Source organism: Rhinolophus sinicus, linkage group LG01 (genome assembly GCF_036562045.2).
Source record: "Rhinolophus sinicus isolate RSC01 linkage group LG01, ASM3656204v1, whole genome shotgun sequence".
Classification (NCBI taxonomy): Eukaryota; Metazoa; Chordata; class Mammalia; order Chiroptera; family Rhinolophidae; genus Rhinolophus; species Rhinolophus sinicus.
The window spans coordinates 85,953,516-85,971,806 of NC_133751.1; the positions used below are offsets into that span (position 1 = coordinate 85,953,516).

General features: G+C 35.7%; 1 protein-coding gene across 5 annotated transcripts in view; it reads right to left on the bottom strand.

Annotated features, from left to right (window-relative positions):
• ZNF654 (zinc finger protein 654) overlaps nt 1-18,291 on the bottom strand; it is an 88,121-nt gene that overhangs the window by 68,756 nt on the left and 1,074 nt on the right. The window lies entirely within an intron of this gene.

The window sequence follows — 18,291 nt, forward strand, 5'->3', positions numbered from 1 at the left end:
ACCTGTTTTCTGTGCACCATCTTCCCTCTGATATCACTAACTCCTACTGGCAAAAACTAATGTGAGTTGAGACAACCAAGACTGTGCAGTAAACGCTGTGTCTACCTTTTCTCACAACCACATCAAAATGACAACTAAGTTACAAAACAACCATTATTGAGAATCACCTCAAGTCAAGCTGAACTGAAGCCTTTCAACTAAGGACGCGCAGAAGACACCTCCAGACTGGAAGGAACGTCAGAGACACAGAACGGGCTGGTCCCACACCCACGTGTGACCATTAAAGATCAGAACAGCTATTTCAGCTGTGGGGGGTCCCCCCAATCCCTAAAGGAGCAAGAGATACCAGCCCCACCCCAGCCCAGGGTCCCAGTGCCAGGGAGAGAAGTCCCCATACTTTTTGGTTGTGAAAAACAGCGAAGATAGTGACTGAGACAGTGCGGCTGCACTCACAGGCGCTCCTCTTAAAGGGACTGTGCGTGGACTTACCCACCAGTAGAGTCACTCGCTCTGAGCTCCAGCGCTGGGGCAGCAGCTGGAAAGGCAGCAGGGACAAATGGTGGGGAACTGAGTTGCCTGGCTTGGGAAGGGGGCTGGAGCAGAGTCTTTCTCCTGGACGAGGGAGCTGGAGGAGGCCACTGTTTCTTTGTTCAGCCCTCCCCCTGCCCGGCATGTGATGCGAACAGAGGTTGCCGCCATTTCTGAATCTCCACTGTTTGGTCGCCCCACCCTGGCAATTTGAGATCTGGCCCCACCCAACTTTCGTGCACACTCAGGCTGCTTTCAGTGGCTTTTTCATGCAGACCACCTGCCCTGATATCAAGCTGCAGACTTTCCTAGGGACTCTCAAAGGTTCATGGAACCCAAACAAGCAGCATCTGGCTTGAGCATGTCCTGTACCTCTGGCTGAGCAGCCAAAAGCCAGAACTAGTGGCAGCCGGCCCTGGTTCGCAGCTTGGCCTCTCAAGGTGTTTCCAAGCTCAGCACAGGCGGCAGCCATCTGCAAATTTCTTTCTGGCTCCCGCTAGGTGGCCTCAGGTGGGACATGGGCTGTGGCTGAAGTAGACCTACAGCGGATCCCTTCCAAGGTGGTCTTGGGGCTGCCCACCCCCTCAGTGGCCAGCTTCAAAACGAGCTGGAGCATCACTTAGCCGTCTCCAAGTACGACACACCCAAGGGGCAGATAGGGCAGGCACTAGAGTCCTGCTGAGGCAGATCCTGCTCCGTAGGGTCAGCCCCTGCACAACAACTCTCCACTGTAATCAAGGCCAGTCCTCACAACCAGTGAGCCCACGGGTCAGTCCCTCACACTGATGTGCAATTATCAACCAAGGCTAAACTACAGGAGGAGGGCACACAAAACGCACACAAGGGACACACCTGGAGCGCATAGCTCAGGTGACCAGAAAGACTGCACCACTAAACCCCACAGCACACCTACTACATAACGCCACTCTACTAAGACCGGAAGACATAGCAGCCCTACCTAATACATAAAAACAAACACAGGGAGGCAGCCAAAATGAGGAGACAAAGAAACATGTCCCAAATGAAAGAACAGAACAAAGCTCCAGAAAAAGAACTAAGCAAAACGGAGATAAGCAATCTATCAGACGCAGAGTTCCAAACACTGGTTATAACAATGCTCAATGGGGCAGCCAGATGGCTCAGTTGGCTAGAGCACAAGCTCTTAACAACAAGGTTGCTGGTTCATTCCCACACGGGATGGTGGGCTGCGCGCTCTGCAACTAAAGATTGAAAACAGGGACTGGACGTGGAGCTGAGCTGTGCCCTCCACAACTAGACTGAAAGACAAAGACTTGACTTGGGGCTGATGGGCCCTGGAAAAACATACTGTTCCCCACAATTCCCCAATTTAAAAATAAATAAATAAATAAGAATGCTCAATGATCTCATAAAAATGGAGATGGAAACCATAAAAAAGAACCACTCAGAAATAAAGGACACAATAATGGAAACAAAGACTACTACAGAGAATCAACAGTAAATTAGATGAAGCAGAGGATCCAACCAGCGATGTAGAAGATAAAGTACCGTGTTTCCCTGAAAATAAGACCTAGCCAGACAATCAGCTCTAATGCATCTTTTGGAGCAAAAATTAATGTAAGACCCAATATTATATTATATTATATTACATAAGACCAGGTCTTATATTAATTTTTGCTCCAAAAAACACGTTAGAGTGATTGTCCAGCTAAGCTTATTTGGGGGGAAACAAGGTAACAGAAAACACCCAACCAGAATAGCAAAAAAAAAAAAAAAAAAAGAATCCAAAAAATTGAGGAGAGTTTAAGGGCCCTCTGGGGCATTATCAAGTGTACCAACATTCGCATTATAGGGGTAACAGAAGGAGAAGCGAGAGAGCAAGGAATTGAAAACCTATTTGAAGAAATAATGACAGAAAACTTCCTTAACCTGGTGAAGGAAATGGACATACAAGCCCAGGAACCATAGAGAGTCCCAAACAAGATAAACCCAAAGAGACCAACACCAAGACACATCATAATAAAATGCCACAGGTTAAACACAAAGCGAGAATCTTAAAAGCAGCAAGAAAAAAGCAGTTACTTACCTACAAGAAAATCCCCATAAGTCTGTCAGCTGATTTCTCAACAGAAACTTTGCAGGCAAGAAGGGAGTGGCAGGAAATATTCCAAGTGATGAGAAGCAATGACATAAAACCAAGATTGCTCTACCCAGCAAGGCTGCCATTTAGAATTGTAGGACAGATAAGAAGCCTCCCAGACAAGAAAAAGCTGAAGGAGTTCATTACCACCAAACCAGTATTACAAGGACTCTTCGAGAGACTTCTTTAAGATGGGAGAGGGGTTAAGGATGGGTGAAAGGGGAAGGGATTAAAAAGAACAAATTGGGTGTTACACAGTAGTCATGGGGATGTAGGTTATAGCATAAGGAATATACTCAACAATACTGTAATAACTAGGTATGGTGCCACATAGGTACTAGATCTATCAGGGTGATTGATGGGAATGGGGTTGGAGTCAGGGTGAAAAAGGTGAAGGCATTAAGAAATATAAATTGATAGTTAATACAGTATGGGGAATATAATCAACAACGTTGTAAATATCATGTAAAGTGCCAGGTGGGCACTGGACTTATCGAGGGATCAAGTCATAGACTGTGTAGATGCCTGACCAATGTGCTGTACACCTGAAGAGCTGATGTAGAATAATACTCAAGGTGAACTATAACTAAATATAGAGGTATATATAGTCACGGGATGTGGAGTACAGCAAGATAGTCGATGGTATTGTAACAGCTATATAAAATGTCTGAGGAGTAGTAGCTTGGGGGGTGGGTTATCACTTTATGAGGGGTTTAAATGTCTAATGATTACATTGCTTTGTATACCTGAAACTAATTTTTAAAAAAGTACAAATTGGGAGTTACAAAATAGTCATGGAGATGTAAAGTAAAGCAAAGGGAATATAGTCAATAATATGGTAATGACTACGTATCGTGCTGGGCATGTACTAGACTAATCAGGAGGATCACATCTTAAATTATACAAATGTCTAACCACTATGCTGTACACCTTTAATTAATATAAAATAATACTGAATGTAACTGGAATTGAAAATTTTTAAAAGGAAAAAAGTGAAGAGGAATAAGAGGGCCAAATTTCCCAGTATAAAACAAGTCTTGGGGATATAATGTACAGCATAGGGAATATAGTCAGTAATACTGTGATAGTATATACAGTGTCAGATGGTTCCCGGGCTTATCATGGTGATCACTTCTTTAGGTATATAAATGTTGAATAACTATGTTGCACACCTGACACTATATTATTGTATGTTAGCTATATTTTAATTAAAATCTTAAAAAAAAAAAAAGTAATGTGAGCCAACTGTACTAAGTTCAAGGAATTACTAGTGGGGTTTCTAAATTTGATGGGCACTGGGCTGGGTAGAGTAATAAATGCTTCTGGATTCCTAAGAAAGTAAGACACAAAAGAGATTGGGGTTAAATAATAATCCTTTAGAAGTACAAAAGAAGCCACTCCCAATCAGAGGAAAACAACCCAAGTTACAGCTCCTGGAAAATCCCCAGCTCTAACCATAGAGACATATGAGAGATCCATTGGCTCTGACTAAGCAATATTCTGGGAAAGGAGGGCTTGGGGAACCTCTTTGGACTCTAGACTTTAATTTCTCTTTGTAAACTTGACAAAGGGAGATAATTCGTTTGATCAAATTTGATACATTATTATTTTTATGGATATTTGGTCCTGTCCCTAAATTAAAACCCAAAAGAAAATTTTAAACTTGTAAACTATCATATGTAAATAACTCTCAAATAAAGAAGCAACCTCTATTAAAAATCCTTACACTCTAAGTATTGACAAAAAGAGATAAATTTTGAGTTCTTTATTTTCCATAAGCTTTATCATCAGTTACCTGAAAATGCATTATTCTTAAATGGGGGATGAGTATCCTCAAGATTAATAAAAATGTCCATTGTGGCCAATGACTAACAATTAACTACCTCTGTTCTTTGTTTTATTTAGAATGCACTAATTTTTCAAACCCAACAGTCAAAACTCTACTGTTCATTTAAATTCCTTAATTGTTCCTTCTACCATTTACTGTTAATACCACAACCATAGTCCCAGTCATTTACACTAGAAACCCAATGCAATTTCATAAAATTCTTTGTGCCTTGTCTCCACATTCAACCAGATGCTAAATACTTCATTTCCATATTTTTTGAAACTGTTTCTGTGTCTCCATTTTCATTGTCACTATCCAGCCAGGCCCTCAATTACCTGTTTTCTGAAATGCTCCAACCATTTCCCTTTTTATCTAGGCTTGCATTCTTTACCTCCTTTAGTCTATCTTAAAACAGTACTTTAAGATTAATGACGACCCTGCTTTGCCCTTAAACCTACATATCTTCTTACAAAATTCAAACTCCTAAAGCCAAGATCTGGACCAATTAATTTTTCTAATCTTAGTACCCACAAATAATTTTCTGAATATATGTTCTAATCCAGTGGTTCTCTACCTTTAGTATGCGTCAGAATTATCTGGAAGGCTTATGAAAAACACAGATTGCTGGGCTCCAGCTCAAGTTTCAGATTCTGCAGGTCTGGGATGGAGCCAAGAATTTACATTACTAATGGTGCTCAGATCATGATGCTCCTATTGCTGGTCTGGGGAATCACACTTTTAAGAACCACAACTCTAGACAATTAACTACCTCCATTCATAAATATACCATACCATCTACCTTTTCACAAATTATCTGCTCTCCTTATAATGTCCTCTTACTCATACCACTTTCTTTTTCATGCCTCCATTTTAATACTTACCATTCTTTAAGACTCAATTCAAAAGTTATCTCATCCATTAAAACTTTCCCAAATTATCTATCTTTTTCAGGAGTACTGTACATGATGACTATTAGAAGTTCTCCCAAAGTGAACTTTCAGAGGACTTACTATACATTGTTTTATTATATAAATGTCTAACCACTATGCTGGACACCTAAAACTAATATAAAATATTGAATGTCAACTGTAATTGAAAAAAAGTTTTAAATATATATTGTTTAAGTGGCACTAATCACTAAATCTGTTTTAGGGTTTATTTATACTCATTCATTTATTCAAACCTTATTGAGTGCTTACTATGTACCAAGTACCCTGATGCCTTGTTTTACTTGAAGGAAAATCCATACAAATATATACTGGATGGTGTTAAGTATTTTAAGAACAATACAACACAGGCAAGGGGAAAAGGGAATGCTAGAGGTGAAGTACTACTTTATACTTCCTCTGGAGTGTTCAGAGAAGGCTTCCATCTCATTAAAAAAGGATGCTTGAGCAGGGAAGGTCCTAAAGCAAACCACACAGATATCCAAATGAAAAGTGTTTCTGGCAGACAAAACAACAGCCAAGTGCAAAAGCCAAGAGGCAGGAGCACTCTTATTCAAGTTGAACGAGGGGCAAAAATGCTAGCATAACTGAAGGTAAGTATAGAGGCAAAGCGTAATAGGAGACCAGTCAAAGAGCTAGACAGGGGCCAGATCATGAAGTCCTACAGTCCATTTTAAAGATTTGACTCTGAGATAGAAAGCATGGACGGTTTAGAAATGATCTCACTCTTGTCTTTAAAAGCATTGCTTTGGCTGTGTAGAGAATAAACAGAAAAACTGAAAGCAGGGAAATAAAATAATCCAGGGGAAGGATGACTGTGGTTTATACCAAGGTCGTAACAGTACAAACGTAGTCAGACACGTGTTTTCTCCTAATAGAGGATTCAGCTCCTGAGGGCAGGGATTGTGACCTTTTCCTCCTGTATCTCCTATAATCATTAGAATGAAACTTTTCACACAGTACACAATTTTTTTCTTTTGGGAATACCTTCTACAACACTTTTATTATACTTTATCCAGATCTATACCTAAAATAATCAAGGATAATTCACTTGATTGATACTAAGAAAAAGTAAATTACATACTAATACTATCAAACAGACACATGCAGCATTTTATAAGCACCTATTAAGTTATGAACACTTAATAGCTGTTCAAGTTAACTTCAAAATAAAAAAGAAAGGACAAAGAATCTCAGGAGTTAAAAGACAAAATGGCTTCAGTTCATATAGAAAGTTTTTAAGAAAGTATAAATAAATTATTTTTTTCATAAAGTCAAGAGTTAAGAGGCTGTATAGTAAGAGTTGAGTGCCAATAAGGGAAGCAAAAATTGTATATCCACTCTAAGTTTATAAACACAGGATAACACAGTAGGAAATCAAAATAATAAGAAAGCATGAGTGAGTTTTAAGATTCTCACAACTCAGTTCTATCTACCTATTTTTTTTACAACTTTCTCCCCTCTTGATTCATATGTACACTCTCCACAGCAGATTTGAATAATGCATGAAAAAAAAAATCCATCATTGTACTTCCCACATATAACCATTACTATTAACAGCTTGGTATATTTCCCGTTTCCAGCTGTATGACTTGGTCTTAGCTGTTTAACCTCTCTGAGTCTCAGATGCATCATTCATAAAATGAAGATAAAAACAGTACCTATTTCACAGGGTTGTTGTAAAGAATAAACGAGACTCTAGAATCTGACATAGTTTTTCTTAAAGCAACTTATGGGCCACACTTTCTCTATCCTAACTATTCAACATTGCTGTTATACCGTGGAAGTAGCCACAGAATATATAAAAATGAGTAGGCATATGCCAATAAAATTTTATTTGCAAAAACAGGAAGTGCTGCTTGTGTCACAATGACTTACAGCAAAAATCCATAATCTCTTGGTGTATTTGGATTGTTGTTGGGATGTGTTTGTTTAGCAAGTTTTGAGATTCTTAAGAGAATCTGATAAAAAACAGAAACCTTAGACCTGGTCACCAAGGATGCAAACGTAACTTTTTGCAAATACGTAATTTCAGAGTTCACAGACTTCAAGAAGTATAGAATGGCTCCTAAGGATTATCATCAAGAAATCCTGTTCCTAGTGAAGTAGCTCATTCTTTACAGCACTTTGCTCCTCTAAAATGCATGTGAGTGCAGTGGGAATGGACCAGCCTACATTCAAATTGTGTCATCCTGTTACAAACAAATTTTTCCATCTCATTTTTTTATATTTTCCTTTGTCATTATATACAGTCATTGAAAATAGCATTTTTAAGGCTGAATAACATTTTAGTTTATGAGGGTTGAGAAGTTCTAAACCATTTTAGATGTTCTGGTTTCTTTTCCATTTTCCATTAATTCCTTTTATTAAGTATAATCAATGCTATGACAAATAGCTTTATGTCCAAATTTATATTTCATCAGAAATTAATGCTATAAAAAAATTACTAAGTCAAAAGGTACAAATTATTTTTAACATTTCTAATATATTTTGAAGAATCACGGTTCAGAAAAGCTGTGATATTTATTCCCACCAGCCCAAAATGAGACATCCATTTCACCACCCTCATGAGCATGGAATATAAATTTTAGACTTTACTAATGAGTTCTATAAACTGAGAGATTATTGGCAAGTGTTTTCAAAGCATGGTAAAAGGACAGATAAAAGTCTAAATGCATATCCATTGTACTCTGGATTAGTAAGATTTCCAGATATTCAAGGTTAAATCTAAATACTATAGAGAGACTGAAAGTTTAAAATTTAATCATTTAAGATAACCATCTAAAACACATTCCATACACTTCTGCAAGAACACGCGATAAATAACATAAAATAACTTCTATTGGTTTATAATCATCATAACTCTTGCATTTTAAGCATAACTACTATAGTGAGCCACTGCTTCTGAGAGAAGTCTATCCCACTCAAAGGATTGAGACTTCTTATAAGGAACTTATGAGAGCTTAGGTTTCATTTTTCTCTCTCTCTTTTACATTCATGAACATCTTTAATTTGTTCTGCCTTGAGTCTTTTTAAATCACTTCTACTCAGTCAATAACTGCTCTAGTATGCTATAGTATACATTGAACAGATGTACACAGATGCTATAATAGATACCAAATGTATATTCCTAAATACAATATAATGTGTATTATATATTGGAATAGCTAAGTACACGGGTTCTTAACAGTCAGACTGGCCAGATTCCAATCCGACTATCACATACTAGCTTTGTTTACTTAGTCAAGCCATTTAATCTCTCTCATTTTAGTTTCCTGAACTGTAAATTGAGAACAATGGCACATATCCTGTAGGGTAGTGGATTAGATGAGCTACAACAGGTAAAGGACTTATCACAGTATCTGATACATGGAAAACACTCAAAATATGAGTTATACACATCTATAGAGCATTCCAATAAAATAAACAAATCTTCCAGATATAAAAACATAACACACACATACTGAATCATTGGCAACAGTGATTAGTGAGTATTCAAAACAGTTCAACTTTGGGGTAACCAAAACAGATACTGGTTAATTTTAGTAAACTCCAGTTATAGAAACATATATTAATAAACTATGTACATGATTTATTGGGGCATTATATATATACACACATATTTTCACAGTACACAGAGCAATGGTGTGTACCCATCTATTAATATCTTCTGATAGAACCACTTCCCTTCCTGCTCATTTCTCCTTTTACTTCTCTATACTGTACTGTTTTACCACGATTGGAGCCAGAAAATGAGTCTGTCCCTTTTTCTCAAAGTTAATTAACTAGGCAATTATAGTATATTGCGCAACACTGAATGACCATAGCTAATCATGTTTTCCATGCCTTCTCCTACATAGATTAAACTCTGCTGAACAAAAGTACAGACTAGTGTTCATTCTACATTTATAATGAGCACGCATATGGTTCTGTAGGTCAATTCAATCTACCTCTCTAGGAAGCTACTATTTTAGACTTCCATTCACCAGCCCCAGGTACTCAACAGATAAACTTCCCTCCTACTCCGAAGCTCCTTTATAAAGCAATGTTTCCATTTGTACTTTGAATCTTATCCTTTCTTCCCTATTTGGAATTTCATTTTATATATTATCTCTTCTTTCTTTTGTAGATTTACCTCTTCCTTTCAAATGAATCAGTCTCATCAGATTTTAAACATGCCAAATTCTCACCAAATTTTTTTTCAATTCCTCACCTTCAATCCACAAACTCTCCAGCTCCCACCCATATCTTTCCCTCTCCTTTGTAAGTTATATATACGTACTTACTGTCTCTATTTCTTTGTTCCCCACTCCTCAAACTACTCCAGTATGACTCCTGCTCCCATCACATCAAAACGGTTCTGCTTACAGTCACCAACGACCTCCACGTAATTCAATGGGTCCATTTCAATGGCTTTGCTTGTGACGCCAGCTACCATTTACTCCATTCCGAAACACTCTCTTCCCATATATTCTGTGACACCACAGATGCTTGGTTTACTCCAACCTCTTTAACTAATCCTTCTCAGACTTCATTTGAAGACTCAACACTTCCTACAATCATTTAACCCAGTGGAATTCCTGAAGCTGCTCCTTTTCCCACTATTGTCTACATGAGCTCATTCATACAGGTGACTTCAAATACCACCCACATAACTCCGATGACCAGAACTCCCTTCTAAGCTCTAGATTCTGTAAATCCGGCTATCTTTAAGATCTCTCCTCGGATGAGGAATGTCACCTTAAATTCAACGTGTTCAAACTAAACCAAAGAATCTTAGCATAGTTCAACTTGCCCAAGAATCCAAAAATTGGCAAGCCTCTTATTAGCCCCCATTTTATTGTACAGTAATCCCCCCCCTCATCCAGGGTTTCACTTTCTGTGGTTTCAGTTTACCCACAGTTAACTGTGGTCTGAAACTATCAGATGGAAAATTCCAGAATAAACTATTCATAAGTTTTAAGTTGCATGCCATTCTGAATAGCATGATGAAATCTTGCACAGTCCCGCACCTTCCCGCCTAGGATGTGGATCATCCATTTGTCCAGTGTATTCACCTCACTTCATCTCATCACATAGGCACTGAATCATCTCACAGCATCACAAGAAGGGTGAGTACAGTACACTAAGAATATTTTGAGAGAGCACATAACTTTTATTACAAAATATTGTAATAACTGTTCTATTTCATTATTAGTTATTGTTGTTAATCTCTTACGATACCTAACTTATAAATTAAACTTTACTGTAGGTATGTATATATAGGAAAAAACACAGTACCATATTTTGCCATGTAGAATGCACTCCCAGGTATAATGCGCACCCATGTTTCTGGCCCAAATTTCAGGGAAAAAAATCTTTTATAATTTTTTAATTCAAATTTTTATTTGTTTACATTTAGGTACTTGTTTTTTGTATTATAAAGGAATTTTAGCATTTACTTTTTAACATATTATGGTATAAGAAATTTTATGTAACAAACAATTACAAAACACAAGAACAGATACAAGGTACAAGAAATTTTATGTACCGGTGATAATTTATATTTACGCATCACAGAAGGCCAAGAACTCTTCGTTGTTGCAAGTTCGTCATAAGTTCAACAAAACCGATTATCATTTTCCAGGATATTATTTTGCATATGGATATCGTTATTGATTTCTAGAGTTATACTTTTAACTCATAAGCAGAAATAAAAGAATTAAAAACATTTATATATAGAATTAGTACTACCCATGTATAATGCACATATTATTTTTCCCTCACAAATTTGGGCAAAAAAGTGCACATTACACATGCAGAATACGGTATATGTAGGGCTTGGTACTCTCCAGTTTCAGGCATCCACTGGGGGTCTTGGAATGTATCCCCGGCAGATAAGGGGGGACTATTATATTATACACCTTTTCTTTATAGAACTTATCAAAGTTGTAACACAAGAACAAGGCCAATGCCTCTTTGCTTACAACTCTATGCCCAAGCCTCAAATCTAACATCAACGACTCATTTTTCTACTGCTTAGATGGACAGTCTTTCAGCCATTTTCATATTCACTGCGGCTCTGGAGAGTTGAGTATTGAGTGTTTGCTACACAGTGTCAATGTACTGGATTTTAGGATCTTATGTAACACATTATACAAATCGACCTCCTCTCATATTTAGTTTGCTACCAGGGTCCCACCATGGTTCTAACCAGGTGATGCTGATTGGGTCTCATCTTAGAGAGCAGATCCATACTGAATAGAGAGTACTGCTGAAACGATGAACTAACCTGCCAGAGAAAAAGGGAGCCAAGGAATCAATGTGATATATATTACATGAAAGCTGAAGGTTATCTTGTATTACCAGAAATTATAAAATTTAAAAGTACTCTCTAATTTAGAGTAGATACTACTGTAACTGATTTACAACATAATTAGAATATTTAGTTAAATAAATTACCTTAGATTTTAAGTGGCCTAATATCCTTACCATTACATATTAATATACCTTTAAAATGGCATATCAATTGACCATATTTTATTGATTTATTTTTTCAAATACCTCACCAGACATATACTTTTCAAAGCTTTCTTAAATTTAACCTAAAGTGATCTGTTTTGCTTTTGTTTGTAATTGCTAAGGTAAAGTTTAGCATATTTTGGCAGAAAAGTCAAAAAGATTTAGTGCCAGCAGTAACAGCACAACTGGTGCCTTACTTCTGTTTGGCAGAATTGCAAAATGATAGTATCATTAAAGAACTTAAAAGCAGTGAACTTAATTTAAATATATTTTCCCCTACCATTTTCTCTACAAAATGAAAACTGAGTTAGATTTTTTTCCCCAGCCAATGTGATGGAGTGGTAATTCAGAAGCAATAATGGACATGTATCTAAGGCAAGATTGTGCATAAAGAAGTTACTTAAGTTTAGGATCTCATTGGTTAACCTAAAATAACCCTCATAAATACACACAACCAAACACCGTTTCACATATTTTTGAGAGACAAAGTAGTTAAAATTTCATCATACTCAAAATAATCTTGGATTTATTCACAGAAAATAAGCAATCTGTGAGGGACAGAAAAAAATAAAATGTACTTTTTTATTGTACTTTATTTTTTCTTTGATTATAAAGGCAGTAGGTTTAATCAAGAAAATACAAAAAATAAATAAGTATAGAAAATAAAATTCAGCTATAAATATATCACTAAGAAGTTATCAACTTTTAACAGTTTGGTATTTTTTTTGGTCTTTTTTATTTACAAAAGTGAAATTACGTGTCTCCTATGACTTTTCAGTAGTTATTACATCATGAACAATTTCCCATATGAATATTCTTTTAAAACATTGTTAAGAGGAGAACATAGTATATTCCATTATACATAACAACTCCCTTAACTTTCATCATTAAGGTTACTTTCAATGATTTCCTATTACAAATAACAAACTGTTCATCATTATGAACAATTAGTACAATATGGTTCTAAAATTCAACCTAAAAAAGCATTGAACAACAAAAGCATTTAGATCCCCAAATACAGCCACCAAGATCTAGGATACATTTTGTTTTATTTTTCCTAGTTATAGTAAATAAGCTAATGTCTTTCCATGGAATTCACCTTTTATCAACACTGGAATTAAATCCACTATGTCAAATTTTGAAAACAGTTTTTAAAAAAACTAAAATTTTAATTTACAATTTGGTAATAAAAACAATTTTGCTAAAAGTAACACATAGTAAACTTGTGATGAAATTATTTCTAGGTCTGAATATTCACTAAAGTAGATCAGGAAGTAGGATACTCTTTTTCAAAAGTAAATAAATCACTGTGAATTAGTTTCAATACTTTTCGTTGTCTCTGAGATGTACTGTTCTTTATTGAGCTAAAAAACGAATTTGAGACTTCTAGTTAAACGTAGCAGATTGAACACACATTTACTTCTGCTCTCACTCAAAAATTCCACAGTAACAGTAAAAATATATTTGTTTTAAAAGACATAAACCCAAAAAGAGGAAAACAATGAAAAAGAAGAGATGACAACATTTGAGTAGCTATTATTTGGGAAGGAAGGAGGGAGTTCAAAAACAAGCTGATTTGTGCTGAAGAACCCACAAAAAAATCTCAGGAATCTGAAACACCACAGATCTCTAAAAGTGGAGGTGAAAGTAAAGTCAAAACCAGAAAAGTCAGATGAACATTTCTCTCTGATCCCTTTCCCTATTAGGTCAGCGGAAACTCCTAATTCTTTGGCGAGGCTGAACCATAATGGGGCAGGGAAGGAAGGGGCTGGAGAGAAGAAAAGGGGATATAGAGAACACAGGGTAAAATCAAAGTGTACATACTGAACAGTAAGATGGTAAGGTAGTCCCCACCTACTCTGTCAACTAGGCTAACTGATAATATCTACAACTAGAAAAAAATTTATAACCATAAAGGTAAATACCATAGGAGCTAAAAGAGTTGCAAGTGATTGCCTCTGGGGAATATGTAGGGAAGGAAAGGCACAGAGTATGAATTGATTTTTTCTTACAAGCTTTGGGGAAAAAACAAACAAACTGGTTGCTCCTACAATATCCATTCCTGTTTTCTTCCTTCCTAACAGAATCATGGACATATGTTTATCAGGAGAAAAAAAATACAAAAAAAGAAAAAAAAAAATCCTAATATTCTGTTCACATGGGGATAGCTAACAAGTTGACAGTGGTACTTATTAAGATCTAGTGCAGGATGTTTTGGGCTTACCCCAGAAATAATCTGATCTGCTACATGGAACTCAGATGTGATGGCTGGAACTCCAGCAACTATCTTGGAACATGAGGCAAACGCGATAAGAAGACAAGGTTGATTGGTAAGAAAGAGCAAATGACAGTGCAATGATGACAAAGTCACCATAACATCCCTACACTATCTTTTCACATAAGTAATAAACGTATGCTATTGTTTAAGCTGTTTAACTCAGATTGCTATTGCAAAATGCAATTCCTGATATGTAAGTCTCACATGATTTTTTTTAAACTAAGTATGCATAAAACAATTATAAAAAGCAAATTTTAAAATAATTCCAATTAATAGCAATAATGGTTAAAAATGTTTTATTATACTCTAAGAAACTGCTCAAAGAACTATAAATATTATGCAAATTCTATACCAAGACTAAGTGATCAGGATCGTATTTTTCTAAAACAAACTTTAATTTCTCTAAGTTAAGAGACATTAGCATGTATGTTATAAAATGGTGAGGCAAACCCTTTTTTCTGTTAGATTTCTCTTAGCAGCCATTAAAGTGCCTGGTACACAGTATTGTTTGAATTTATTTGGGGATCATTAAATACTTTTTTTTACCACATATATCAGCCTAACAGATACAAAGTATCCACTAAGAATTCCAAAGTAAGGGTAGAGCAGGGTTTCTCAACTTTGGCACTATCAATATTTTGGATCAGATAATTCTTTTATGTTGAGTTTGACCTGCACATTATAGGATGTTCAACAGCATCCCTGGCCTCTTACCCACTAGATGCCAGTAGCATCCCCTACCCCCAATTAGGACAACCAAAAATATATCCAGAGATTGCCAAACGTCCCCTGCTGGAAACAAAATCTCTGAGAAAATGTAATTGTTTTTGCAAACCATTTAGTGCTTTATCTGGAATGTTTGGCTTTTCCAGTTAAATGACAGAATTTTAGAATTACAACATTTCTAAATTTTCTCTACAGTTTATTGTGGGATACAAACTACAAGTGATTTACAGATTAGATTATCTCTAACGTCCCTCTTAAACCTTCAGAGGATTTCACACGGGGACTATTAGAGTGTCTATTTATTTAAGTCTATCTAGGTGCTACCAGGTATAGTACTGAGCACTTCACATTCATTCTCTTATTTTATACTCATCACATCCTCATGAGATGATTATTAACCCCATAGTAGCAAGAAACAATTTTAAAGTCTATTTTAATCAACAAATCAAAGTGTTGCCAGAAATAGTTTTCACTATATTCATTCTGGCACTGAACTAAAAAGAAAAGTACCTTAACTTGCTTAGCTTACAATCAATTTATGATCAAAACACTTCAACATTATCTAGCAACAAAATAAGTTGAATTATTACAACTTTCAGGAATTGGGGAAATGTTCACCGCACCTAACAAGTCAGAGAAATAGTAATTATCAGACTGTTTCTGGAAAATATTTTTATACTGTGGCATAATGAAAGAGTACTTTTAAATTGTTTCATCCATGATTCCCTGAGTACTTCCAGTTATTTTTTTCCCCTTTGCATAACTTGCCAAAAACAATACACTTTATAGTTATTTGAGAATTAATTTATAATTTCAATCTGCCTGTCAGTAGAAACTGAAGGCTAGGTTCAAATCCCAGTTTATCCACCTACCAGAATTTAAGACAAAATAACTTGTTCAGGGCTCAATTTCAACTGTGCAACCTGCATAACACGACCTATCTGAAGGCCTTAAGAGTTAGTAGGCCCTCAATAAAAGTTAATTTACCCTTCCTTTTATCCTCAAAGTAAATTAAATATCAATTAAGAGCCAATTCTACTTAAGCATTTGTTGAGAGTCTACTAACGAAAGCCAAGGGAGGATGTGATAGGGGCAGTTTCTCCAAAATTATACCATGTAACTATTTGGAAATCAACACTTTCATCCTTCCAAATCCATCATCACAAAAATCAGCTGAAGCCTAAGGGACTATTCCCTTAGTTTGAGATTTTATAATTACTGGTATTGTTTCTCAAATAGAGAAGTATATCATCAAATGCACTGAGTGCATAAATGATTTATCATTTATATTATCTGCTGTCTTCTGTTTTACTTTTCCTTGTGGTAAAAGTTATAAGAACCTCTCTCAAAAAGAAGTGTTCCTTCCTCTCTCCCTTCAGCCACACAACTAACTGCCAAGACATTTTTATTCATATTTCTCTCTAAAATATAGAAGACAAATTGCAGCCTTTTCAGTGCCACAAAGCTGTGTGTATAAGTCATATATTTAGTTAACTGTCACCCACCCAAGTGAATATTATCTATTTCATGGATTACTTAAGTCATTTACTAATGAATGAAAGTTACTTAACATTACCCTTAGTAAACATTAGGAAATTAAATGTTTAAAAAAAAAAATCTTTAGGAATTAGATTATTAATCCACCTCTTCCCTTACTTATTAATAAAACAGAACTACTATACTACTAGAATTTTATTAATCAATGGATAAAATTCAACTTAATACAAATCTTTTATTAAAGTTTTAATACAAAAAAGGACTTCACAAAGCTCACCTGCAGGGTGGAACCAAGACAGGAACCCTAAGAACAGATCTACTTCTAATCCAGAGTATTATAATATATATATAAAGAGGTTTCAGGTAAAAATTGGTAACATGAAAGTATGTCAGTATAACTTAACTCATCATTTAGCAATGTAAAATAAAAATTCGTTAAGTTCTTCCTGTTTAGTTTTACTTCCTTGTATAATTGGGAGGTAGTGGAGTTTTTTAAAGCCAACTTCGTTTGTTCTTAAACTAATTTGCTGTCACTGTTCAATTCACAGGCTAAATGTATTCACTTGTTCTTAAAACTTATTTCAAAAATAAAATAAGAGTAGTCACAGTTCTCCAAAATGTTCTGGCCCTCAAATAAAATTTCAAATTCTGCATTAAGGGTTATCTGATCAAGTAAATTAAAGCTAAAGGTAAAACCAGGTTTCTCATTAATAATATCAAAAGCAAAACAGAAAAAAATACTTTCTGTCTGTGTATATGTTAAAATGTTTAAAATTCCTGCAGATACAAAGTTTACAGATAACATGGTTTCTAGATGTAAAACATATAGCAGACAAGTATTGTAAAAGACACTGAACCTCTAAACCCAGTGAATGCCATACCAAAAAAATAAGCAAGAATACATTTTCAAGAAAGTCACTAAATAGAGAGCAATGTCAAAGAAAAATGACAACATCCTCACACCCTTTACACGAAGATAATTTCCACCTTCAAGCCAACTTATCGATGGGGAGGGGGATGAATCAAACTCAAAAGACAATTTAAAGTATTAAAAACTTACCTGAACATATCAACTCCATCCTTTTTCTTTCAATGCTTAGAAACGCATAAAATCAAATTTCAACAAATATGATGCCCACTTCTTTTTAACTTTATTTCCTACTTGTTACCAGAATGAAATTAATAACTAACTTTAATTAATACGTAAAGGATCCAAACCCTTTACATATTTACTCATTTAATCACTATCCCTATTTGACAGAAAAAGAAACTCAAGCACAGTGAGGTTTAAGTAACTTGTCCAAGGTAACACAACTAGGAAGTTAAGGAACCATAATATGAACTCTATACATCCAAGATAATAAATAAACAAACAAACAAAAAGGAATGGGGTGAAAAAGGAGTAAAACTTTTTTTCCAAAACAGCTTGCAAAACAAGACTACTGTGAATGAGCACAAAATGTTTAAACTACAAATATATGTAGATGTGATGAAGATTACACTTTTACCCCTAGATGAGTTACTTTGGTGCTGCAATATTTGATTATAATCAAACATTTTAAACTACATCAAATCGTAGTGGCAGTGTCGACCAAGTAAATAACTTACTGTCACTTTGTTCGGACACTATCTTATATGCTAAATAAATATCCTGTAATTTAAAGAATGAGGGGGGTGCTGATGTAACTGGAGCAATAGCTTAAGGGAAATTATTTTCTCTATTAGCAGTAAATTAGAAAAGAGTGCGTGTGTCGGGGGAAGGGGCTACGGAAAAAAAAAAGATGACAATCACACTGTCTTAACCCCACCTTCCAAAAAAGTAACTAAATCATCGTGGGTCAACGCCTAAACCAACAGAATTGGCCCA